Source organism: Schistocerca americana, chromosome 7 (assembly GCF_021461395.2).
Source record: "Schistocerca americana isolate TAMUIC-IGC-003095 chromosome 7, iqSchAmer2.1, whole genome shotgun sequence".
Taxonomy (NCBI): Eukaryota; Metazoa; Arthropoda; class Insecta; order Orthoptera; family Acrididae; genus Schistocerca; species Schistocerca americana.
Genome location: NC_060125.1, coordinates 56,856,161 through 56,866,234, shown reverse-complemented (window position 1 = coordinate 56,866,234; position 10,074 = coordinate 56,856,161). Strand labels below are relative to the sequence as shown.

General features: G+C 41.8%; 1 non-coding gene across 1 annotated transcript; it reads right to left on the bottom strand.

The window, feature by feature from the left end:
• Positions 1-707: 707 nt before the first annotated feature.
• Trnat-ugu lies at positions 708-782 on the bottom strand. The gene has a single exon. It is a non-coding gene; the product is annotated as a tRNA-Thr (tRNA).
• Between the last annotated feature and the right edge of the window lie 9,292 nt (positions 783-10,074).

The following is a 10,074-nucleotide window of genomic DNA, read 5'->3' as shown; positions in this document are numbered from 1 at the left end:
ACTAGGGAACCAGCGTATGTACACACTTTGCTACGCTGATTATCAGCTCAATACAGCGAACGATGAAGAGGACATATCTTACATGCTAAGGAAGTTGTTGGAATTTAAAAATTATTTTTGAGAAGATGGAATATCTGTGGAGATGAGGGAAGCAACCCGGACATTGATGGACATCTTATTAAAGTGTGTGTAAAGAGTTTAAGAACCGGGGTAGTATCCTACCACATGATGGAAGATGTGACAGAGATATCCCACAACGGTTCAGACAGGGAAGGCCTGCTATCCCAAAACTAAACCCTGTACTTTGGTAATCAAAAACGAGTTTTAAGGATAAAATTCATTCATACAAATCCATCGTGGAAGCAATAACAGCCTATGGTTGTGAGTACTGGCAGCTCTGAGAAGTTAACGCAGAACAGGGAATCAGCGATCATAAAGCGGTTACTGTATCGATGATTTCAGCCGTAAATAGGAATATTAAAAAAGGTAGGAAGATTTTTCTGTTTAGCAAAAGTGACAAAAGGCAGATTACAGAGTACCTGATGGCTCAACACAAAAGTTTTGTCTCAAGTACAGATATGTGTTGAGGACCAGTGGACAAAGTTCAAAACCATCGTACAATATGCGTTAGGAATGAAATGATAATTAAATGGACACCCTAGCTGCAAACAGGCGTTGATGTACTTTATTGGGGACATGAAAATGTGTGCCCCGACCGGGACTCGAACCCGGGATCTCCTGCTTACATGGCAGACGCTCTATCCATCTGAGCCACCGTGGGCACAGAGGATAGCGCGTCTGCAGGGACTTATCCCTTGCACGCTCCCCGTGAGATCCACATTCCCAACATGTCCACACCACTACATTCGTTGAGCGCCTAATAGATGTTTGCCCATCATACTCATTACTCGTGGCAGATTAATCTACCATTATATAACCGTACATAATATGCGTTAGATGAGTATGTGCCAAGCAAGATCGTAAGAGATGGAAAAGAGCCACCGTGGTACAACAACCGAGTTAGGAAACTGCTGCGGAAGCAAAGGGAACTTCACAGCAAACATAAACTAGCCAAAGCCTTGCAGACAAACAAAAATTACGCGAAGCGAAATGTAGTGTGAGGAGGGCTATGCGAGAGGCGTTCAATGAATTCGAAAGTAAAGTCCAATGTACTGACTTGGCAGAAAATCCTAAGAAATTTTGGTCTTATGTCAAAGCTGTAGGTGGCTCAAAACAAAATGTCCAGACACTCTGTGACCAAAATGGTACTGAAACAGAGGATGACAGACTAAAGGCCGAAATACTAAATGTCATTTTCCAAAGCTGTTTCACAGAGGAAGACTTCACTGTAGTTCCTTCTCTAGATTGTCGACACAGATGACAAAATGGTAGATATCGAAATAGACGACAGAGGGATAGAGAAACAATGAAAATCACTCAAAAGAGGAAAGGCCGCTGGACCTGATGGGATACCAGTTCGATTTTACACAGAGTACGCGAAGGAACTTGCCCCTCTTCTTGCAGCGGTGTACCGTAGGTCTCTAGAAGAGCGTAGCGTTCCAAAGGACTGGAAAAGGGCACAGGTCATCCCCGTTTTCAAGAAGGGTCGTCGAACAGATGTGCAGAACTATAGACCTATATCTCTAACGTCGATCAGTCGTAGAATTTTGGAACACGTATTATGTTCGAGTATAATGACTTTTCTGGAGACTAGAAATCTACTCTGTAGGGTTTCGAAAAAGACGGTCGTGTGAAACCCAGCTCGCGCTATTCGTCCACGAGACTCAGAGATTCACAGGTAGATGCCGTGTTTCTTGACTTCCGCAAGGCGTTCGATACAGTTCCCCACAGTCGTTTAATGAACAAAGTAAGAGCATATGGACTATCAGACCAATTGTGTGATTGGATTGAAAAGTTCCTAGATAACAGAACGCAGCATGTCATTCTCAATGGAGAGAAGTCTTCCGAAGTAAGAGTGATTTCAGGTGTGCCTCAGGGGAGTGTCATAGGACCGTCGCTATTCACAATATACATAAATGACCTTGTGGATGACATCGGAAGTTCACTGAGGCTTTTTGCAGATGATGCTGTGGTGTATCGAGAGATTGTAACAATGGAAAATTGTACTGAAATGCAGGAGGATCTGCAGCGAATAGACGCATGGTGCAGGGAATGGCAATTGAATTTCAATGTAGACAAGTGTAATGTGCTGCGAATACATAGAAAGATAGTTCCCTTATCATTTAACTACAAAATAGCAGGTCAGCAACTGGAAGCAGTTAATTCCATAAATTATCTGGGAGTACGCATTAGGAGTGATTTAAAATGGGTAAAGTTGATCGTCGGTAAAGCAGATGCCAGACTGAGATTCATTGGAAGAATCCTAAGGAAATGCAATCCGAAAACAAAGGAAGTATGTTACAGTACGCTTGTTCGCCCACTGCTCGAATACTGCTCAACAGTGTGGGATCCGTACCAGATAGGGTTGATAGAAGAGAGAGAGAAGATCCAACGGAGAGCAGCGCGCTTCGTTACAGGATCATTTAATAATCGCGAAAGCGTTACGGAGATGATAGATAAACTCCAGTGGAAGACTCTGCAGGAGAGACGCTCAGTAGCTCGGTACGGGCTTTTGTTAAAGTTTCGAGAACATACCTTCACCGAAGAGTCAAGCAGTATATTACTCCCCCCTACGTATATCTCGCGAAGAGACCATGAGGACAAAATCAGAGAGATTAGAGTCCACACAGAAGCATACCGACAATCCTTGTTTCCACGAACAATACGAGACTGGAATAGAAGGGAGAACCGATAGAGGTACTCAAGGTACCCTCCGCCACACACCGTCAGGTGGCTTGCGGAGTATGGATGTAGATGTACATGTAGATGTAGAAATAAAATGAGACTCAGAGCTTTATAAATAGACCACTTGAGAAGAGCCTGTAGAATTTCTCCTCTTGACCACGTGATAAATGAGGCAATAAGGGAAAGAAGACAGATTCATTATTGTATTACGGATAAAATAGTAGAAAGACAGCTAGGACGGATTGAGAATGTCAAAAGAATGGATGAAGACAAATGGCTCAAGAATGTAATTGCGTGGCAACCTCCTGAAAGAAGAAGAAGAAAAAGCGTCGCTAAGTGGTATCCAAGAAGCGACGGAGAGAAGGGGAATGGAAGAGTATGAGGAAGAATGGCGAGATCAAAGAATTTAGCGACACGGATGCGGGATGCGGTGATGATTTTAGGACCCTTGCAACAAGGAAGGAAGAAATACTACGATCAAAAAAGGAAGGAACGTCCAGTAAACATGGGCTCTAAAGTGCATACCTTAACAGCTATGAGCATTTGTCTACCTTTGCTACTGCGAAACGCATGTCTTCACATCTCTTAAAGCCCATGTTTAGTGGATGTTTTTTCCTTGTTTTAGTCTATACTGCATCTTCCTAAAATATGGATACCAACGAGTTTGCGGTAGAAGAGGTCCTCTGTCATAGGTATCAGAACGCTTTTCGCTAGTAACTTTCGACTTCACCGTTTCTGAAACTGATACATTGACGGTCCTGCATCACCACTGAAAGTTTGTAACATCATCATAGAATCGCCCCGTATACTGCACATATTGTGGAGGGTAGGACTGTCAAAGTAAACCGTGGATACATTTTATTCGCATCTAAATACACACCGATCAGTCAGAACATTACGGCCAGCTACCTAAGAGCAAGTATGTCCATCTTTGGCACGGATAACAGCGGCGATGCGTCATGACATGGAAGCAATAAGGCCTTGGTATCTCGCTGGAGGGAGTTGTCACCACACATGCACAAACAAGTCATCTAATTCCAGTAAATTGCGGGGAGGGAGCCAGTGAACTCTGTTACCACTTTTAATCGCATCCAACATCCTTTGATCAGGTTTAGACCTGGAGATTTGCGAGGCTACCACATCAATTGGAGCTCAACACTGCGTTTCTCGAATCACTCCATTACACTGCAGGTCTTGTGAGATGGCGTATTATCTTGTTGAAAAATGCCACTGCCGTTATGATACATGATCGTCATGAAAGGGTGTATGTGGTCTGCAAACAGTGTAGACACTCTTTGGCCGTCACGGTGCCTCGGACGAGCTCCACTGGACCCGTGGTTGCCTACGAGAGTGTTCCCCAGAACATATTGCCGCCGCCACCAGCTAGTCTCCATCCCACAATACAGATGTCAAGGAACCGTTCGCGTGGAAAATAACGGATTGGCGCCCTCGCATCGGCATGCTGAAGAAGGTATTGGGATTCATCAGATCATGTTACACTCTGCCACTGCGCCAGGGTCCAGTGTCGAGGGTCACGTGGCATTTCAGTTGTAGTTGCCGATGTCGTGATGTTAACACTGGCACATGTATGGGTCTTCGGTTGCACAGGTCCATCTGTAAGATGTCCATGACTAAGGAATTTATTGCTGGCGCACTCGAGCAGATGTAATTTCGATGGATTGCTCACACGCTGCCTGCGATATGTAAGCTATAATAGAATCGCAGTGTCGGCTGCAGTAGCTCGCAGTCGGGCGGTTGGGCCGGTCGTGCCTGAGCGATGTAACCGCGAGCATATGTAATTTGTAACAACTGATTTTGTACTATAGTTATATCAAGTGCCATGTAAATGTTTTTAAAAATCTTTTAATAATAATCTTTCTTATAAAATTAACTTTTGACAATCATTCAGCTGAATTTAAAGAATTTACTAATTTCTCCAATCCATGTTCATTCCGATTATCGTAACGGAAAATCAGTTGTTTCTTTTTATACATGACAAATCTAGCGGACAGCATTGCACTGGGCTGTGCCAGAGAAATTTCTTATAGGAGCAAATATATACGCGTTATCCGGCGACTTAATTAAGGTAAGAATTTTCAATTTATTCAGAATGATCTTTCAGGGTCATGACGTCCAAATTTACCAATGTAGGTTCACAGTCAGTTAATTACTGAAAGGTTATATATGGGTCACATTTTTATTGGGAGGTTAGTCAGATTTTTATTGCGAGGTTACGGAAGTAAACTGTTGGGAGGTTATACTAAATGCAAATGTTGTATAATTATATTTTTTCTGTTGGGAGGTTGCACTTGGCGACAGCCGGCCAGGATCGTATTTTTTTGTGAATTTCTGAGAAGTAGTCGGTTATATATCTGCTCTTATTTACCTAATGTTAAATGTAGTTTGCATCTGGCGCAACGCATTTACTAATTTGTCACTCCTTCTTTGACAGATCATTGGCAGTTTATTGCTCTTTGTTGCTAGTGTATTTGTTCCATTTTTGCTTTGTCTTTGATTTAGTACCTACCTTTGACTTGCGAAAATGCCGCGAAAAACTGCGTACAGTAAATCGCGATGTGTAATGAGTGAAAAAGCCGACTTGAATAATTTGACTGATAATACTAGCGACACTCACTTTCATAATGATAATCCTCCAATTACAGATATCAGTGCTTGCGACCACCAGTAATGATTTTAATCCAAATGATGAACAAACAAATTCAATTATGTCCACTGTAAAGATTATTTGTATATATTGAAGCCAGCATGTTCGAGTATCTGTGTTCCACTGAGAATGAAACTGAACCAGTAAGACTCTCTTCACCTGTTGGGAAACATGCTGAAGCCTGTGTCAAAGGGAGACAAACAGATATGGTTGGGGGTCTACCAATCGGCAGCAACTCATATGTAAGGCTAATAATTCTGTCCTTTTAGGAAAACAACAGCAAGGACAGAATGCAATGGGCACTCAGTATGTATGTCTGGGGACCTCATCCAACATGTTGAACAGGCTGTTGCGGCACCCATTGAGGGAATAGGGTGCAGTCAGTTCGAGATTGTGACTCACATTGGGACAATCGATGCACGTGTTCTGGGCTCTGAGGTCATGCGTGGGTCAATCCAGCGACTGGCAGAGAAGGTTGAGAATACCAGCCCTTCTCATGAAGTGTCAATCTGCAGCAATCTCCTGAGAAAAGATCTTGGCCCCAGTTCAGAGTCAAGTGGAAGACTTGAGCCAGAGATTTCGAGGGTTATGTGGAAAGCTGGACTGTGACTTCCTAGACGTGCGCCATAAGACTGAGAACTGTAGGGTCACTCTAAACGGATCAGGTATGTTCTACACCTCAAGGCTTCTGCCCAGGTATCTGTCTATTTGTGGGGAGCACACAACAATTTCTTAGATTAGTGACTCTCCACCCCATCTAGATAACGACAGTTATAGAAAACCCAGAAGAATCAGCGTAAGATCGAAAGAAATGACACCACAACTGGGAGTATTAAATTTGTAAAAGTCAACTGTCAGAATTTGAACCACTCCTAAAAAGCAGTGAGCCTCACATAATAGTGGGAGCAGAAAGGTCATTAAAACCCGAAGTTTACAGCAGTCAGTTTTTGGATAACATTCAAGCATACATCGAAGGGGTAGGCTAATGGGAAAATGTTGGTAGTGTACATGTAACAATAGACAAGAAACTCAAATCCAAGGGGATACAAATCGAGGCTACATGCAAGATCATTTGGACAACACTATCAGGAGTGGGCATAAAATATTTGGGTCCTTCTCTCGACCACCAGACTGATTTCCTAATATAACCAAGAAATTTCGATAAAGACTCTGTTCACTAACACGTTAAGTTCCCCAGTTACACTGTAATCATCGGAGGTGACCAGAATCACATGACAATCAAATGGAATAATTACTATTTTTGCTAGTGGTGCACATAATAATACATCCCGCGAAACATTACTAAAAGCTTTCTCTCGAAAATTACCTACAACAGATAATTCGGAAACCCACTCGTGATGGAAATAAATTAGACCTAATAGCAAAAAAATAAACGTGACCTCTTTAAGGATGTGGTATCAGTGACCATTAGGTAGGTGCAACAACAAAGGGCAAATAAAACAAGTAGAAAATTTTGTATGTTCAGTAAACTAGATAAAGAAGTAGGACTGTCATATTTCAATGGGGAACTTGAAAATTTTAACTTAGGATGTGAGCATGTAGAGTAACTATTTAACAGAATAATTTATCATGCACTGGATAGATACAGTGGTGGACAAATGTATGGAAAAAGCAAAAAACACAACACATGCCTAATACTGACTAGGACACCCGCTGGCATTCAAAACAGCTTCCAGTGGTCCTGAAATAGATAAATACAGGTCCTGTACAGTTTTCAAGAAAATCTTATGCCATTCTTTCTGTACGATAGTGGCAAGTTCAGGTAACGATGGTACAGGTGGATAGGACCACGCACCCAAGTCTCCAAATGAGACCACACAGGCTCAGTAATATTAAGTTCTGTTGATTGTGGCCAGGGGACATGCGACAATTCATCCTCGTCGTCACAAAACCACCCCTGGACGGCGCGAGCCTTGTGGTCCCGTCGTCTGGAAACGTTCGTGGTCTCAACTTGCCGTCTCGGTTGGTGCCTGCATTTATCTTGAAGCATCCATTTCTCGAGGTGGCTCTACATTTTCGCCCGTCCCCTGCACGTACCTAGTGGAAAATTTCGTGATGGGAGAGACTCTGTGTGTAGTCACTGTGAGGAAATTCATAAAGAAGTAGAGACTCCTACAAAACAGATGTAAAACAAAGGATATGAAACATGTTTGATTGTCAGGAGAACAGTGCATGAAGTTTAAAAGGACTGACGCAGCAGAGTATTGGTGAAAGACCTTTCACAAAATCCAAAGAAACTCTGCTCATTTTTATAAACTCCTGTTAGTGGTATCGAAAACAGTGTCCAGTCACTCATGGACGAGACAGGATCCCAAATTGAAGATAGTATTCTACCGCGATCCATGCGGTAATACGATGAGATAAAGCCCTAAATAATTGGCAAAACGGGATGTACTCTGTGCCATGCAGTTCGCAGTGGCTTGCAGAGAGTAGATGTAGATGTACAGAATTGTAGTGACATTACAGTCACCACTGAAGTCTTTTTTTATTTCCTTGTTACTTACGAAATTATGCTTTTATTTCATTATCTTTATAAATAAAAACGTGAATTTTAGTTCGTTGAAAATCGTGTACCTCTGAAGGTTATTGACACATTTTTTTCATAACAACGTTTCCCTTTCGTTATATATCAGAAGAATGCTGAAGATTAGATGGGTAGATCACATAACTAATGAGGAGGTATTGAATAGAATTGTGGAGAAGAGGAGTTTGTGGCACAACTTGACTAAAAGAAGGGTTCGGTTAGTAGGAAATGTTCTGAGGGATCAAGGGATCACTAATTTAGTACTGGAGGGCAGCGTGGAGGGTAAAAATCGTAGAGGAAGACCAAGAGATGAATACACTAAGCAGATTCAGAAGGATGTAGGCTGCAGTAGGTACTGGGAGATGAAGAAGCTTGCACAGGATAGAGTAGCATGGAGATCTGCATCAAACCAGTCCCTGGACTAAAGCCCACTTTTTGAGATTTTTTGTAACAACATTTCCTTAATGTTAAATTTATAAAAAAAAAACTATCTGGGGTAGCCAGCTTCTCTCAGGGAGTTGATATGACATTGTATGGTAGTTAGAATAACAGGATAAACTTTAAAGTATAAGAGGTAAAAAATGTTATAACTATTTACAATACTTGTTCGTAAACAACATTTTTCATTTTGTTATCCGAGGTATATATGAAAACATTTTTCGAATTTTCTACTAGAGAGCAAGCTAGGTATCGTTGACCATGAGAGAAGCCGGAGCCTTTGACGTTGATGCTGCAATATTATATTGTCCTGGCGCTTTGTTAAGTGTAGAACTGTAGGCTAATATGATTGAAAATTGCAGTCTTTTAAATAGGAATGGCAGTTCAGTAGAGATAAGTGCTATTCTGGGGATAAATAGCGTGTGTGCGCTGTACTTGCCAGTTAATCAATAGCTGATTGACGATCATCCTCGTTCCATTGCATAGTTTTGGTGAGTTGACATTTCCGAGTAGTATGAGCGGAGATCCAGTTTTAAGTAGAAGGCAGTACAATTGTATTCCTGATACTTGCAAAGAGTTTAGAAACTATGTAGGAAAGGTCACTGTTTCTTTAACGTTTACCACCATGTCGATCGATTTGCATATTCTGTCTTCACCAGTAATTTTCACTCGAATATTGAAGTTGATATAGTCGAAATATTAATTCTAGTTGCCAAAACTGTCCTTATAAATAGCCAGTCCGGATTGGTATAGTTGTGAAAGTTTTTTGGATAAATTTGGTGGATGAGTCTTTTTCATCAGTGGCTATGTTGCAGAAATAACTGTTGAATTTAATGAAGCTGGTCATTTGGTCAGTAGGATATGTGCCTTCGCCTATTTGCAAAAGTTATTGACCAAAATGTACTGTTGTTTCATCTTTCAATAGTTCTACTCTCATATTTTTTGTTAGTCGCAGCATTTGTATGTGTGTCCAGAGATGTGATTTCTTAAAGCATGCTTTGATTTCGTCTGCTAGTGTTGACTTGGGGATAACTGGAAGTGTTTGTCGAAAATCTCGTGAGAGTATACATAGGGCTCCTCCTATCACTTCAAAGCTTCCTCGCAATTCTTGTAAAGTTCTGTCCATGGCTTCGAGTAGTTTTTTAAATGCTGTTGTGCATTCGTCCCAGAATATAATTGGAGCTTCCTTTATAAGTTCATTCCGTCCGTATGCTCTTGATATTTTCCATATCGGGAATTGTTCTTCGGCTAAACAGTAGTTATAGGGCGGGATGGGCAGTACGTCCTCTTTCCACAAGTGTGACTACAATGCCGGATGATGACAGTGAAAATGCGATGTGCTGTTAAGCACGTATTCCCGCCAGAGAAACGTTTTATTACAAACGTTTTCCCAGTGCCGCGTGGTGCTCCAAGCAAATAATTCCTCCAGTGTTGTTGTCGATACGGTCCATGATAACGTTGTAAAGTTCCTTTTGATTGTCATTGAGGAGTGGTTTGTTGTGAGCAATGTATTGTAGTATTTCGTTGATGTTGTAGCTTCTTTTTTTTTTCCGGCCGCAGTGACCTAGCGGTTCTAGCCGCGCAGTCCGGAACCGCGCGGCTGCTACGGTCGCAGGTTCGA